General features: G+C 45.6%; 1 protein-coding gene across 2 annotated transcripts in view; it reads left to right on the plus strand.

Moving 5' to 3' along the window:
* LOC137435185 (uncharacterized) overlaps positions 1 to 16,897 on the plus strand; it is a 367,117-nt gene that overhangs the window by 313,680 nt on the left and 36,540 nt on the right. The window contains exon 1 of one of the 2 annotated variants that reach the window (XM_068128743.2): positions 11,179 to 11,236. The exons of the other annotated variant lie outside the window; for it this stretch is intronic. The gene's annotated coding sequence lies outside the window, so the exon portion shown is untranslated. Of the gene's footprint in view, positions 1 to 11,178; positions 11,237 to 16,897 lie in introns of those variants that run through there. 2 annotated transcript variants of the gene reach the window in all.

Genomic DNA, 16,897 nt, shown 5'->3' on the forward strand with positions numbered 1-16,897 from the left:
TCCTTGATTATATGCTGTTGTTACGTGGTCCCCTCGGTGACTACCTGGTCTCGGTGACCCCCGGACCGTGAGAGGACCTTCGCCAGAAAGTAGTATTATATATATGCGCTTTCGCAACGCAATCCCTATGAATTCCACCCAAGAGAAACTGATGTGCAATGATATATTTCCAGGGTAAGGATATCATACGATTTCAATGATACAATCACGGATATTCCCCGAGCAATCAACAACAACCAACCATCAACAATTCCCAATCCACAATCAATTCCCTATATGATTAAGATGGCCATCTTATATATGTGTGTCCACTTCTGTACTCACGACCCCCTTTTGGTCTCTGCCCCTCACAATGTCTCTGGGCCCCTCCTGACCGAGATGCTGGTCGGCGTCGCCGCACTCGGGCGGTTGAACGAACCCCGGGTGGACGTTTTTCCACCGGGCAGGTATCGTACCAGGCACCGCGGCTGCAGCCCCTCGTGGCCACGCGAAGCAGGTACGGTAAAGCAAGCCAAAAGCCCCACGCCGCTTGCAAGGCGTGTTAGGCCCCAATGTGCGACCCGTACGCGTCTGTTTAGACGGTGCCGCGAACGGTGCCAGACGCGGGGTCGATGCACGGCCCCACGTCAACTTGACGTCTCCACCGGGTAGGCACACGTCCCGGTAACTCCTCTCGCCAGACGGGCTTCGGAACGCCACTTTTCCACGCAGCGCAAGGTCGATCCCACCTTTCGTCGGAGCGGGGCGAGGAAGAAGAATACTCGTCGCTTTTCTTCCTCGTGTCTTTTCCTCTTCCGTTTCCGGTCACTTCCGTTTCCGGACACTTTTTCAGAAGGGCTCCTGACCCTCCAACCACAACAACCCTTAATCTACTACACACGGATAAGCAAAGACCTGAATGGTAATTTACATACATTCACATAAATATGTAACACTGTGTAGAAGTATAGCTTCTACTTAATTAATCAAATTGAGACTATCCTTATGGATGAGACTCCCTGTAGCTAATTACAATTTTGTCTGTATTTTTATCTTTTAGGAAAATCACAGAAATATGAATGTTGTATAAAATACTCTGAACCTCCATAGGTTAGTGGAAAATGAGGATTGTGCCAATGAATAATGCTATACTGTGGAGCTGAAAACTGTGCTCTCAGCAAATTCTTTCCATGTATGCATCTTTCAATGCAAGTAAGATCAGATGTACATTCATCTAACTTTGACTCTCCTAACCAAGTGGGACACTGCGGTGAAATGATTGCCAAATGATTCCAAAGGAATACCTTACTCAAGGGAGATCCCATGGGGCAACTTTTCTAAAACACATCTTTCAGTTTGACATCACAAAGCATACCTACTGGTTCTCATGGCTTGTGTTACGTGCTCCTCCCTGACCTCCTTGTCTCGGTATGCCTCCGAACCCCAGGAGGAGCCCCGGCAGAAAAATATATATTATTCCGTGTCGAAATCAATAAGGAAACCACACCAATGGTTATAAACAAACCAATAATATATTTAAAATCACACAGGAATAACATCACCAATACAACAACAAAACATGCATTTTAAAGGCCATTTTCCCTGCTAGAGTGGGGGTTAGCCTTGCGGTCCCCATGACAATCTTCTCCATTTTGCCCTATTTTCTGCATCTCTCCTTGTTAACCCCCTTGCCCGCATTTCTTCTTCCACCATCTTTAGCCAAGTCTTTCTCGGTCTTCCCCGTCCTCTGCTTCCTTCTACATTCATTTCCACCACTCTTCTCAACCAGTCACTTTCATCCATCCTCAACACATGACCAAACCATCTCAACCTGTTCCTCTTCACAGCATCAATCACAGGCTCAATAACATCACCAATAACGATAGCAAATCCAGACAATCAAAATCTTAAGATTGTACCATCTTATCTAGTACTTATCTCAAACTCACAGCACTCCCCAATGTCTCTATAACTCTCCAAGGCGATGTTGGTTCATTCCAGCGATCATGGGAACAATGTCTGATAAAGATCAATCGAGGCGTAGGCGGTCGACGCGGCACAGAAGTCACATGGTCCAACAGTCAACACCCAGCAAACTCGCGGTAGAATGGAAAATCCCCAAAGACGCGCGCCGACGTACACGTTCGCCGTTCAATCCGCGAACCGCCGTGTAACCTTCAAACGCCGCTTTGCACACACGCATCCCCGGCAGACGGCCGGAGGATGAGAAAAGTTGCCGCATACCAAAACCTTCTTCGGTGGACGCAGCGTGCGGGGCAGAATGGTGGACGGCTCTCACTCGAGCCGGAGCCTCTAGGCAAGGATTCTCCGGAACCTCAATGCCGATACCTGACTATGCAGGTTCCTCAATATTCCGGCGATAACACCTATCGCACGATATTCCTTTCAAGGACTCAAAGTTCACTCGCGATGTACGCTCGACCACGCTAGGTACGGAGCTTCGACACGCCTTTCCCCGACCTTTTCCTCACGACCTCTTCTTCTCGCTCCCCCCCCCCCCCCCCCTTCCGGGTCACGATCCGATTTCCTGCCTCATTTTTACCATGAGCGCTTTTAACCTTTTAACCACAATAACCATTTCCCTTAAACAACAATAATCGCCGTTTCCTTACAACCCCGATAAGAATAATAATACATAACCAGCAATGTTACAAGTGGACGAAAGCCACAACCACGGAAGGGCCGAATCCGTAACACTTGCATGAGCAGAACCAGATGTGGGACCAGAATGTCTGAAACCCCCACATGCCCCTCCTGAGGAACTTTAAAGAACTTTGCTCTTATAAAGAGAGAAATCTGGGGGAGAATTTCAGAAGAAGACTTGCCTGATCTGCTGTATTATGCTGTGTATTCTGTGCTGTAATCAAAGTGAACTTTTCCATGGAGCTCTGCTCAACTTTTGTATGCTTATTGCTTATGTACTGTGTGCTTTCTCAAGCCAAGTTTTCTTCTCCAATAAGTAATAAATCTCTATCCAACCTAAATGAAGGTGTCTGTGAACGTTGCTTAGACAAGCACACCTCAGCTCTACTTCTTCTTCAACACCTCACCAGTTACAGCTTCAACAGCTGTATGGACCTCACGTGAAACTCAAGACGTATGTTATCATTTTAGCACAAAATGAAACGTTTAGTTTGAAATCAAATGATATTGACTTTTTTCTATCTAATGAAATTTTTTTCCATAGAATTCTGTCTGTCCCGGAGAGATAGCATAGGGGTTTCCTGGAGCTGTACAAATAGATAACTATTATTTCCAAGAAGATACTCACAGGTACAACGTCAGCATAAACATAACACTTGGACTTAGTATGCATAAATAGTTAATTTGTATATTATAGGAGTTACAGCCTGTTGTTCAGCTTTGCAGGTGGAAACACGTCCCGTGTAATGATCATGCAGCTGACCAACCAGAAGAAATGATTCTTCCAGCAAATGATGTCCATGACACTGACGATAAGCCAAAGATTCCTGATGCAGCAAAGCGACGGCCCTTTAAGATGTCGATAAATGAACATTTAAGGTAGTTCTGAATACCGCTGGGAGTTCTAAATATGTCAGATGGATTTAGAACCCCAAAACCCCCAGAATAGAAACCATGGGCTTGAAACCAATCTGAAATCTGAATATTCTCATGACGGCCATTTTGTAAATCGCCTCCTGTCGGCTGTTGCCCATTGTTTCGCGAGGTGCGTGGAAGCTCATTTTAAAGATAATGTCCCAAGATACCAAAATCAATATTCAAACTTAGTTTTCTGCAAATTAGTTACGGGGTCCCAGGAAGGTAACTGCACTATCCTTGGAGTTTCCTTCTGTATCTATCTTGTTCACCCCAAGCGTCATCTATGTCCAACTGACAGACTTTAAAATGGACAGACTTTACATTTTCTAATGTTGTTCCTACTGATGTCCTATCCTTACTTTATGAGAAATTGCATGATGACATTATGGGAGGTGATCGCATTTTGAAAAAATTATTCTTTCTACAGTTTCATATGCTTTCCAACCCTCAATATTTTTTGGGAAACACTTACGATTACAAAAGGACTCCAATTTAATTTAGATTTTTCAATACGGCATGCTTTTTGAGATTGTCGTCATACATATTCATGCTGTGGACATGATAAACGTGGTTTATAGCCACATGGCAAAATGTAGTTCTGCTGCTTTGGGTACTCCCCCTCCAGAGGAGGGCCCTGCTGCTCCATGGAATCAATTTCCGACTTTTTGAATAAAACCTACATTTTTAGACATATCTTGATAATGTGTTCATATACAGCTCCCACGATCTATCTACTGATTCAGTCTATCATAATGTTTCATATAAGCCTGACATTGGCTTAACGGATAATGTGGTTTGCTTGAGAAAAGTTCTTTTTTGTTGTTGTTGCCATAACTTCATTGAATTCCAAAAAAGGAAATCGAGTAATTTTTGCTCCTTGTGAATTCCTGTGATTGGAGTGGAGGGTTGTGGAAGAAAAGTACCTTTACACCTTTACACAAATGCCCATCCACAAACCTTTGCTCCTCATAAGTAAACAATGTTATTGCACATCGGGGCAAAACATTTAATCAAAGTAATCTTTCGGGTTCGATAGACATTTGACATTAATAGGAGTTCTAATCTAATTATTTGCATCACATACTGATCTTTGTTCATCAGGAGTTTGCCCATGAAAAGGCTGAATGCCTCAACTCTGCTTGCTTCAAAATCTTGCGCCCCAAACCCATCGCTCTCTGTACCCACCTTACGCAGTCATACCCAGCTGCTTGTGAACTCTGTGTCCTGTATCTGCTGCTCCATCACATCCTCTCTCTGTTCTTTTCACCCTCTCTTTTGCTCAAGGTCATCTGCCTTCTGTTGTAAAATCGGCCAACATTACCGCTTTACACAAGAATGGTGCCAAAACAGATCCTTGCAACTACAGACCAACCAGCCTGCTCCCAATCATCAGCAAGGTCAAGGAATCCGTCATCGCTTCCGACACTAAGTCTTCTTCTTCTTCTGCTCCAATGGCTTGATCTGAGATCGACAATTTGGTTTCAGACTAGGCCACTCTACTCTAGACATGCTGCTTCTGCTATCTCAACCATGGACGGAGGTCCTCAACGTCAGACAGGAAATCAGAGCCGTCTCCATTGTCATATCTCGTGTCTTTGAAACTGTCTGGCACCCAGTTCTGCTCACCACATTCTCTTATGGTATCCATGAAAATCTCCACTCAAGGCTCATGGACTTCCTTTCCTGTCGCAGTCAACGTGTGGCTCCAAATGGAATTCTCTCATCTCCTCTTCCTTTCCAGGCTGGAGTTCCTCAAGGTAGTGTTCTGGGCCCTGTGCTTTTTCTCATCTTCATCAATGATCTCTCCAACCATGGAAAATCCTCTCTATTTCTTTGCTGATGACTCCACTCTCTGCCTCTCCATATCTCAACCCTCAGATCGACAGACAGCAGCCTCTTCACTATCTACAGACCTGGATAAAATCACAAACTGGTCAAACAAGTGGAACATGTCTCCAAAGCCAGTTGCCATCATGCAAAGTCCTTCCTTGGTGCTACTGAGCTGCTCACCACCTACAAAGCTTTCATCCGCAGCTTGATGGAATACTGCTCTACCCTCTGGGTTGGTGCTGCGGCCTCACACCTAGCTCTGCTTCACGCTGCATAAAACAAGGCTTTTAGGATCATCGGTATATCCCGCGATGAAGCTGATCGAGGGTCTTTCATTCTCCCATGACAGGCAGGTTGGTGGGCTTTCTGTCATCTACCGACTCCTTTCCGGTTTAGCTCCCCCTGACCTGTCTGTGCTTCGTCCCCCAAATTTTCCTGCAGGATGCACACGATCTGTCACAACCCTCTTCTGGTGAAACTGCCAAAATCAGGACTCTCTGCTCACCTTCATTCTTTCATTCCTCTTTTCTCCCTCCTCTGGGATAAACCCCCACACCCTCTTCAATCCCACTCCTCCCTCCAGGCCTTCAAAACAGCTGTTCACCACCATCTTATATATTCCACCATCCAAAACCTTAATCTTTTCTACCCCCGATAATCCACCGCAAACCCACCTCCTTCAAATTCCGTTTTCTTTCCTGAAGTCCCATCTTGTTTGTCCCGTGTACCCCGCCCCAGCCCTTGCCCTTCCACTTATCTCCCAATATCCCTGTTCTCTACTGTTGTTGTGCTTCCCTCTCTGTCTCCTCTTGTCTATCGCTCCCTTTATTATATGTTGTATGTTAGCTCTCATATGAGCCTCGATTTAGTATACAAAAAAACATATATATATATATATATATATATATATATATATATATATATATATATATATATATATATATATATACGTATATACATACATACATACATAAAGCCCCTGTGTCCAACAGCCACATCATCTAGCTGAACGGCACATGTCTTGAAATCCACAGGTCTTGAGCACACATTGTGTACTATGGCGGGCGCTGTGTGGGGATGTTGAGGACTTTGTGGTGCTGGCACTGGCGTAGCGAGGGGAGGAGGGAAGGGTGAAAGGGGCCCGAGCGGCACTTTTGGGGGGCGGCAAATTTGTTCTTTTGCTCTATCATTATCGACTATATCATCTATTTACGAGTACCCGACTGCAAAGCCGCAATGAGCCGGCGAAGACAAAGCCCTTTGCCACTATTTTACCCATCACTATGGCATCAGTAGGTTAGGTAGTTGGTAGTAGGTAGGTGTAGTAGGTACCGTACCTAGTTCAAAATGACACCATTTGCATTCTGGATGAGATTAAAATTTATAAAATTTCCTTCTTGATTAATTCGGTGAATTCCGTCTCAACTTCGGATATTTCCGGCCGTGAAAAACTATCCCCTACGGCCGCGAGATTTCTAAAAAAACAATTCTTCGTCAATTTTAGAATATTTGACGCCGTTTTCAGCCTCCGAAACGCGGTACCGGTAATAAGCTTTTTTGAAATGTTTTTTCAAATGCCCGAATCTCATTGGTTGCGGTGTTTGGTAACGATTTTCGTTGAAGATAACCAGGGCCCATGCAGACCCAGGGAACGAGGTTGGTCTTAAAGTATTTTAATTACAAATTAGAGGTGCATAACATTGTGAATCAAACAAAGACGGGTGAAACAAACTCCTATTGAACTTTTTCGCAATTGTTTTATGCAAACTTCCGCATCCGGTCGATGGCGGCCTCCATTGAGTGATTTGGTTTTAGAAATATTTTTTCAAATGCTCGAATCTCATTGGTTCCGGTGTTTGGTGACGCTTTTCGTTGAAGATAACCAGGCCCGTGCGGGCCAAGGTTGGTCTTAAAGTATTTTAATTATCAATTAGAGGTGCATAAGATTGTGAATCAAACAAAGACGGGTGAAAGAAACTCCTATTGAACGTTTTTCAATTTGTTATGCATACTTCTGCATCCGCAAGATGGCGGCCTCCATTGAGCTTCGGAATTCTCAAGCCAAGGCATAATCTGGTTTTCGACATAATACGTACGCGTTTATTGACAACACCGGCTTCGCCGGCTGTTACTAGTACCGACTGCAAAGCCGCAATGAGCCGGCAAAGCCAAAGCCTCTTGCCACTATTTTACCCATCACTATGGCATCAGTAGGTTAGGTAGTTGATAGTAGGTCGGTGTAGTAGGTACCGTACCTGGTAAGACTTGGTAAAAGAGAAGAGCAGACAGTCCTCCCCAATACCTGCATTAGTGTAGCAGCATAGCAAACCTGTTGTGCATTTTGTGATACAAGCACCAAATTTGGCACAAATGTACATTAATATGTTGCGAACATTTTCAGATATTGGGCCACTTGAAATTCCGTAATTTTTTTTTTCAAATATTTTCAAATTTCGTAATTTCAAATTTTTCGGGTGACACCGTCACAATTTCGGTCTTCGAGGCCGGCCGATATAGTGGGGCGGCTTAGCCCAAATATTCAAAAGAATTGTGCATTTTGTGATACAAGCACCAAATTTGGCACAAATGTACATTAATATGTTGCGAACATTGTGTGGTCAGCAATGAAGACGAGAGTCTGAATTACATGTATGCAAAAGACCTTGTGAACCAGTGAAGCAAATATACGGGTAAGCATGAATTAAATCTAGGGCATGATATAATTTCCATGATGTTTACCTCTACACTCAATGGTGGAAGGAGGTAATGTTTTGATCCCAGCTTGTCTGTATGTCTGTTAGTCCACAAAATTCCAGACAAAGCTTGTAGTAGTGGTAGTTGTAGTGGTAGTGGTGATAACAGAAATTGTTATATAGAACTGAACTTATATTATTATTATATGCAGAAAATAACTTCATTTCTATATGCCCTGCAGTGGACAGGTTAATTGGTTTATGCACTGAAGGGGTCACCCTGGTGTGCACTGCTGTGTTCTGCCTCACTGAGTTGTTCAGGTATGATGTACTCAGCACAAGCTTCCGGTCGGCCCGGAGGTGGGGGTGCGGGGCCTGTCACGGAACGTCAAAACAAACGGCCTGCCGGGGCCGCCCAAAAGTCGGGCGTGAGGGGCGCGTCCACTAATGGAACGCCTCTCGCTTCCCAGATCGAGGGCCACGTGGTCAGGAGAACCTCGTCCCTTCCGGTCACACTTTGCCTATCGGCCGGCCTCGAAGACCGAAATTGTGACGGTGTCACCCGAAAAATTTGAAATTACGAAATTTGAAAAAATTTGAAAAAAAAAATTACGGAATTTCAAGTGGCCCAATATCTGAAAATGTTCGCAACATATTAATGTACATTTGTGCCAAATTTGGTGCTTGTATCACAAAATGCACAATTCTTCTGAATATTTGGGCTAAGCCGCCCCACTACATACAATAAATGTCACAAGAAGCTTAAGGAAGTAACTATACGATGTGCTCGCTTAAGGCCTATTTTAAGAAATTTTAACTGGGCTTAACATACGTTTTCACAGTATGTGTGTAGTCTTCTAACTTCAGTCGCTGTCAGGACTGGTTCTCTCTGGGCACTGCGGCTTCCTCCACCAGAAGAAGTTAGCTTGCAGTAAGATCAGTGCCGACAGGTCAGACGATAGCGCCATTTCAACGGCAATGTGTGACTGTCATTAATCAAACCGTGTCGATGGCGCTGATTGGCTGACCTAAGCTGATCGCTGATTGGTCAGCTCACAAAATTTCACAAATTCAGACCTAAAATGACACCATTTGCATTCTGGATGAGATTAAAATTGATAAAATTTACTTCTTGATTAATTCGGTGAATTCCGTCTCAACTTCGGATATTTCCGGCCGTGAAAAAGTATCCCCTATGGTCGCGAGATTTCTAAAAAATAATTCTTCGTCAATTTTAGAATATTTGACGCCGTTTTCAGCCTCCGAAACGCGTAATAAGCTTTTTTGAAATAATTTTTGAAATGCTCAAATGTCATTGGTTCCGGTGTTTTGTGACGATTTTCGTTGAAGATAACGAGGTTGGTCTTAAAGTATTTTAATTACACATTAGAGGTGCATCAGATTGTGAATCGAACAAAGACGGGTGAAACAAACTCCTATTGAACCTTTTTCAATTTGTTATGCATACTTCCGCATCCGCAAGATGGCGGCCTCCATTGAGCGATTTGGTGCGTCACAGCTTCGGAATTCTCAAGCCAAGGGATCCAGCATAATCTGGTTTTCAACATAATACGTACGCGTTTATTGACAACACCGGCTTCGCCGGCTACTAGTACCGACTGCAAAGCCACAATGAGCCGGCGAAGCCAAAGCCTCTTGCCACTATTTTACCCATCACTATGGCATCAGTAGGTTAGGTAGTTGGTAGTAGGTAGGTGTAGTAGGTACCGTACCTGGTAAGACTTGGTAAAAGAGAAGAGCAGACAGTCCTCCCCAATACCTGCATACAATAAATGTCACAAGAAGCTTAAGGAAGTAACTATACGATGTGCTAGCTTAAGGCCTATTTTAAGAAATTTTAACTGGACTTAACATACGTTTTCACAGTATGTGTGTAGTCTTCTAACTTCAGTCGCTGTCAGGGCTGGTTCTCTCCGGGCACTGCAGCTTCCTCCACCAGAAGAAGTTAGCTTACAGTGATTAATTCGGTGAATTCCGTCTCAACTTCGGATATTTCCGGCCGTGAAAAACTATCCGTATTTCTAAACTAAATATGTAAACCGCTTATACCGTATTTCTGGCCGTGAAAAACTATCCCCGACGGCCACGAGATTTCTAAAAAATAATTCTTCGTCAATGTTAGAATATTTGACGCCGTTTTCACCCTCCGAAACGCGTAATAAGCTTTTTAAAAATATTTTTTCAAATGCTCGAATCTCATTGGTTCTGGTGTTTGATGACGATTTTCGTTGAAGATAACGAGGTTGGTCTTAACGTATTTTAATTACTAATTAGGGGTTCATTAGATTGTGAATCAAAGAACGACGGGTGAAACAAACTCCTATTGAACTCTTTCGCAATTGTTTTATGCAAACTTCCGCATCCGGTCGATGGCGGCCACCATTGAGTGTTTTTATTTTAGAATTATTTTTGCAAATGCTCGACTCTCATTGGGTCCGGTGTTTGGTGATGCTTTTCGTTGAAGATAACCAGGCCCGTGCGGGCCGATGTTGGTCTTAAAGTATTTTAATAATACATCCGAGGTGCATAAGATGTGAATCAAACAATGACGGGTGAAAGAAACTCCTAATGAACGTTTTAAATTTGTTATGCATACTTCCGCATCCGCAAGATGGCGGCCTCCACTGCGCTTCGGAATTCTCGAGCCATGGCATAATCAGGTTTTCAACATAATACGTACGCGTTCATTGACAACACCGGCTTCGCCGGCTATAAATTGATCTGATGTTGACATGGCCCGGGCATGATGGGCCGAATGACCTCCCCCTGCGGCTAATTTCCTTGTGTGGCGAGAGCTACCGGGGTGATGGGTAGAGCAATACAGCGTCTTTAGTTTGGGTATTTCTCGGCTCGGGTGTTTCAAACGGTTGACATATTGTTGCGGAGGAAGGGAAATCTGTCATTGCGAGGACAAAGTTTACGTCATTTCGTACGAAGACAAATTACACTTAACCCCACACAAAGCACACGTTATCCTGCACAAATGTGACGTCACCCCGCACAAGCATACGTCGTCCCGTGCAAAGCACACCACGTCCCGCACAAAGTTTACGTCATCACGCACAAAACACGTCCCAAAGTTACGCGCATGCGCCGTGAGCATTTTCAGTTTTTCCGAAAATGGCGATGAGGTATGTTTGGGTCCTTTTAAAGAATTGGGGATTTAGAGGAAACAACGAAACTGATCGTTTTTGTTTTGCAAATTGTTTGTTTATTTTGTGAGTGGACTGTTGCTGGTTATGTTTGGATTATATCGATGAATTAGGGGATTAAGGCGGATCGAAGTGCGTTTTCCACATTGTGTGCTTCAGTTTCCTGACGTGCGACTTTAGTTTTCTGAACGAACATCCGCTTTTAATGTAAGAATCTTTTAAAGTGTTCTCTATTTTATCTTTCCGTTTTGTTCACGGACAAACGTGGTTTTGTTTCGTCTTTCGGGAAAACTGTTATCAGGGTCGTGTACTGGCCTTTGGACTATCTAGTCTAGGCTTGTTGTCAGGGTAGTGTATAGGCCTTTGGCCTATCTAGTCTTGGTTTGTTTGCAGGGTAGCGTACTGGCCTTTGGCCTATCTAGTCTTGGTTTGTTGTCAGGGTAGCGTCCTGGTCTTTGGCCTATCTAGTCTTGGTTTGTTGTCAGGGTAGCGTACTGGCATTTGGCCTATCTAGTCTTGGTTTGTTTGCAGGGTAGCGTACTGGCCTTTGGCCTATCTAGTCTTGGTTTGTTGTCAGGGTAGCGTCCTGGTCTTTGGCCTATCTAGTCTTGGTTTGTTGTCAGGGTAGCGTCCTGGTCTTTGGCCTATCTAGTCTTGGTTTGTTTGCAGGGTAGCGTACTGGCCTTTGGCCTATCTAGTCTTGGTTTGTTGTCAGGGTAGCGTCCTGGTCTTTGGCCTATCTAGTCTTGGTTTGTTTGCAGGGTAGCGTACTGGCCTTTGGCCCATCTGGTCTTGGTTTGTTGTCAGGGTAGCGTCCTGGTCTTTGGCCTATCTAGTCTTGGTTTGTTTGCAGGGTAGCGTACTGGCCTTTGGCCTATCTAGTCTTGGTTTGTTGTCAGGGTAGCGTCCTGGTCTTTGGCCTATCTAGTCTTGGTTTGTTGTCAGGGTAGCGTCCTGGTCTTTGGCCCATCTGGTCTTGGTTTGTTGTCAGGGTAGCGTCCTGGTCTTTGGCCCATCTGGTCTTGGTTTGTTGTCATGGTAGTGTACTCGTCTTTGGCCCATCTAGTCTTGGTTTGTTGTCAGGGTAGCGTACTGGCCTTTGGCCTATCTAGTCTTGGTTTGTTGTCAGGGTAGCGTTCTGGCCTTTGGCCTATCTAGTCTTGGTTTGTTTGCAGGGTAGTGTACAGTCCTTTGGCCTGTCTAGTCTAGGTTTGTTGTCAGGGTAGCGTCCTGGTCTTTGGCCCATCTGGTCTTGGTTTGTTGTCATGGTAGTGTACTCGTCTTTGGCCCATCTAGTCTTGGTTTGTTGTCAGGGTAGCGTACTGGCCTTTGGCCTATCTAGTCTAGGTTTGTTGTCAGGGTAGTGTTCATGCCTTTGGCCTGTCTAGTCTCGGTTTGTTGTCAGGGTAGTGTTCATGCCTTTGGCCTATCTAGTCTTGGTTTGTTGTCAGGGTAGCGTACAGGCCTTTGGCCGATCTAGTCTAGGTTTGTTGTCAGGGTAGTGTTCATGCCTTTGGCCTGTCTAGTCTAGGTTTGTTGTCAGGGTAGCGTACTGGCCTTTGGCCTATCTAGTCTTGGTTTGTTGTCAGGGTAGTGTACAGGCCTTTGGCCGATCTAGTCTAGGTTTGTTGTCAGGGTAGCGTCCTGGTCTTTGGCCTATCTAGTCTTGGTTTGTTGTCAGGGTAGCGTCCTGGTCTTTGGCCTATCTAGTCTTGGTTTGTTGTCAGGGTAGCGTACTGGTCTTTGGCCTATCTAGTCTTGGTTTGTTGTCAGGGTAGCGTACTGGCATTTGGCCTATCTAGTCTTGGTTTGTTTGCAGGGTAGCGTACTGGCCTTTGGCCTATCTCGTCTTGGTTTGTTGTCAGGGTAGCGTCCTGGTCTTTGGCCTATCTAGTCTTGGTTTGTTGTCAGGGTAGCGTACTGGTCTTTGGCCTATCTAGTCTTGGTTTGTTGTCAGGGTAGCGTCCTGGTCTTTGGCCCATCTGGTCTTGGTTTGTTGTCAGGGTAGCGTCCTGGTCTTTGGCCCATCTGGTCTTGGTTTGTTGTCATGGTAGTGTACTCGTCTTTGGCCCATCTAGTCTTGGTTTGTTGTCAGGGTAGCGTACTGGCCTTTGGCCTATATAGTCTTGGTTTGTTGTCAGGGTAGCGTACTGGCCTTTGGCCTATCTAGTCTTGGTTTGTTTGCAGGGTAGCGTACTGGCCTTTGGCCTATCTAGTCTAGGTTTGTTGTCAGGGTAGTGTACAGTCCTTTGGCCTGTCTAGTCTAGGTTTGTTGTCAGGGTAGCGTCCTGGTCTTTGGCCCATCTGGTCTTGGTTTGTTGTCATGGTAGTGTACTCGTCTTTGGCCCATCTAGTCTTGGTTTGTTGTCAGGGTAGCGTACTGGCCTTTGGCCTATCTAGTCTAGGTTTGTTGTCAGGGTAGTGTTCATGCCTTTGGCCTGTCTAGTCTCGGTTTGTTGTCAGGGTAGTGTTCATGCCTTTGGCCTATCTAGTCTTGGTTTGTTGTCAGGGTAGTGTACAGGCCTTTGGCCGATCTAGTCTTGGTTTGTTGTCAGGGTAGTGTTCATGCCTTTGGCCTGTCTAGTCTAGGTTTGTTGTCAGGGTAGCGTACTGGCCTTTGGCCTATCTAGTCTTGGTTTGTTGTCAGGGTAGTGTACAGGCCTTTGGCCGATCTAGTCTAGGTTTGTTGTCAGGGTAGCGTCCTGGTCTTTAGCCCATCTAGTCTTGGTTTGTTGTCAGGGTAGCGTCCTGGTCTTTGGCCCATCTAGTCTTGGTTTGTTGTCAGGGTAGTGTACAGGCCTTTGGCCCATCTAGTCTTGGTTTGTTGTCAGGGTAGCGTCCTGGTCTTTGGCCCATCTAGTCTTGGTTTGTTGTCAGGGTAGCGTCCTGGTCTTTGGCCCATCTAGTCTTGGTTTGTTGTCAGGGTAGCGTCCTGGTCTTTGGCCCATATAGTCTTGGTTTGTTGTCAGGGTAGCGTACTGGCCCTTGGCCTATCTAGTCTTGGTTTGTTGTCAGGGTAGTGTACTAGTCTTTGGCCCATCTACTCTTGGTTTGTGGTCAGGGTAGTGTTCATGCCTTTGGCCCATCTGGTCTAGGTTTGTTGTCAGGGTAGTGTTCATGCCTTTGGCCTGTCTAGTCCAGGTTTGTTGTCAGGGTAGTGTACAGGCCTTTGGCCCATCTGGTCTAGGTTTGTTGTCAGGGTAGCGTACTGGCCTTTGGCCGATCTAGTCTTGGTTTGTTGTCAGGGTAGCGTCCTGGTCTTTGGCCCATCTAGTCTTGTTTTGTTGTCAGGGTAGCATACTGGTCTTTGGCCCATCTTGACTTGGTTTGTTGTGATCGTAGCGTACTGGTCTTTGGCCTATATAGTCTTGGTTTGTTGTCAGGGTAGCATACTGGTCTTTGGCCTATCTTGTCTTGGTTTGTTGTCAGGGTAGCGTACTGATCTTTGGCCCATCTAGTCTTGGTTTGTTGTGAGGGAAGTGTCCATGCCTTTGGCCGATCTAGTCTTGTTTTGTTGTCAGGGTAGCATACTGGTCTTTGGCCCATCTTGACTTGGTTTGTTGTGATCGTAGCGTACTGGTCTTTGGCCTATATAGTCTTGGTTTGTTGTCAGGGTAGCGTCCTGGTCTTTGGCCCATCTGGTCTTGGTTTGTTGTCATGGTAGTGCACTAGTCTTTGGTCTATCTAGTCTTGGTTTGTGGTGAGGGAAGTGTTCATGCCTTTGGCCTGTCTAGTCTTGGTTTGTTGTGAGGGTAGCGTAGTGGCCTTTGGCCTATCTAGTCTAGGTTTGTTGTCAGGGTAGCGTACTGGCCTTTGGCCTATCTAGTCTTGGTTTGTTGTGAGGGAAGTGTTCATGCCTTTGGCCGATCTAGTCTTGTTTTGTTGTCAGGGTAGCATACTGGTCTTTGGCCCATCTTGACTTGGTTTGTTGTGATCGTAGCGTACTGGTCTTTGGCCTATATAGTCTTGGTTTGTTGTCAGGGTAGCGTCCTGGTCTTTGGCCCATCTAGTCTTGGTTTGTTGTCAGGGTAGTGTACAGGCCTTTGGCCCATCTAGTCTTGGTTTGTTGTCAGGGTAGCGTACTGATCTTTGGCCCATCTAGTCTTGGTTTGTTGTGAGGGAAGTGTCCATGCCTTTGGCCGATCTAGTCTTGTTTTGTTGTCAGGGTAGCATACTGGTCTTTGGCCCATCTTGACTTGGTTTGTTGTGATCGTAGCGTACTGGTCTTTGGCCTATATAGTCTTGGTTTGTTGTCAGGGTAGCGTCCTGGTCTTTGGCCCATCTGGTCTTGGTTTGTTGTCATGGTAGTGTACTAGTCTTTGGTCTATCTAGTCTTGGTTTGTGGTGAGGGAAGTGTTCATGCCTTTGGCCTGTCTAGTCTTGGTTTGTTGTGAGGGTAGCGTAGTGGCCTTTGGCCTATCTAGTCTAGGTTTGTTGTCAGGGTAGCGTACTGGCCTTTGGCCTATCTAGTCTTGGTTTGTTGTGAGGGAAGTGTTCATGCCTTTGGCCGATCTAGTCTTGTTTTGTTGTCAGGGTAGCGTCCTGGTCTTTGGCCCATCTGGTCTTGGTTTGTTGTCAGGGTAGCGTCCTGGTCTTTGGCCCATCTGGTCTTGGTTTGTTGTCATGGTAGTGTACTCGTCTTTGGCCCATCTAGTCTTGGTTTGTTGTCAGGGTAGCGTACTGGCCTTTGGCCTATATAGTCTTGGTTTGTTGTCAGGGTAGCGTACTGGCCTTTGGCCTATCTAGTCTTGGTTTGTTTGCAGGGTAGCGTACTGGCCTTTGGCCTATCTAGTCTAGGTTTGTTGTCAGGGTAGTGTACAGTCCTTTGGCCTGTCTAGTCTAGGTTTGTTGTCAGGGTAGCGTCCTGGTCTTTGGCCCATCTGGTCTTGGTTTGTTGTCATGGTAGTGTACTCGTCTTTGGCCCATCTAGTCTTGGTTTGTTGTCAGGGTAGCGTACTGGCCTTTGGCCTATCTAGTCTAGGTTTGTTGTCAGGGTAGTGTTCATGCCTTTGGCCTGTCTAGTCTCGGTTTGTTGTCAGGGTAGTGTTCATGCCTTTGGCCTATCTAGTCTTGGTTTGTTGTCAGGGTAGCGTACAGGCCTTTGGCCGATCTAGTCTAGGTTTGTTGTCAGGGTAGTGTTCATGCCTTTGGCCTGTCTAGTCTAGGTTTGTTGTCAGGGTAGCGTCCTGGTCTTTGGCCTATCTAGTCTTGGTTTGTTGTCAGGGTAGCGTACTGGTCTTTGGCCTATCTAGTCTTGGTTTGTTGTCAGGGTAGCGTACTGGCATTTGGCCTATCTAGTCTTGGTTTGTTTGCAGGGTAGCGTACTGGCCTTTGGCCTATCTCGTCTTGGTTTGTTGTCAGGGTAGCGTCCTGGTCTTTGGCCTATCTAGTCTTGGTTTGTTGTCAGGGTAGCGTACTGGTCTTTGGCCTATCTAGTCTTGGTTTGTTGTCAGGGTAGCGTCCTGGTCTTTGGCCCATCTGGTCTTGGTTTGTTGTCAGGGTAGCGTCCTGGTCTTTGGCCCATCTGGTCTTGGTTTGTTGTCATGGTAGTGTACTCGTCTTTGGCCCATCTAGTCTTGGTTTGTTGTCAGGGTAGCGTACTGGCCTTTGGCCTATATAGTCTTGGTTTGTTGTCAGGGT

The sequence above is a fragment of the Myxine glutinosa genome, chromosome 9 (genome assembly GCF_964187855.1).
Source record: "Myxine glutinosa chromosome 9, kmMyxGlut1.1, whole genome shotgun sequence".
Lineage (NCBI taxonomy): Eukaryota > Metazoa > Chordata > Myxini > Myxiniformes > Myxinidae > Myxine > Myxine glutinosa.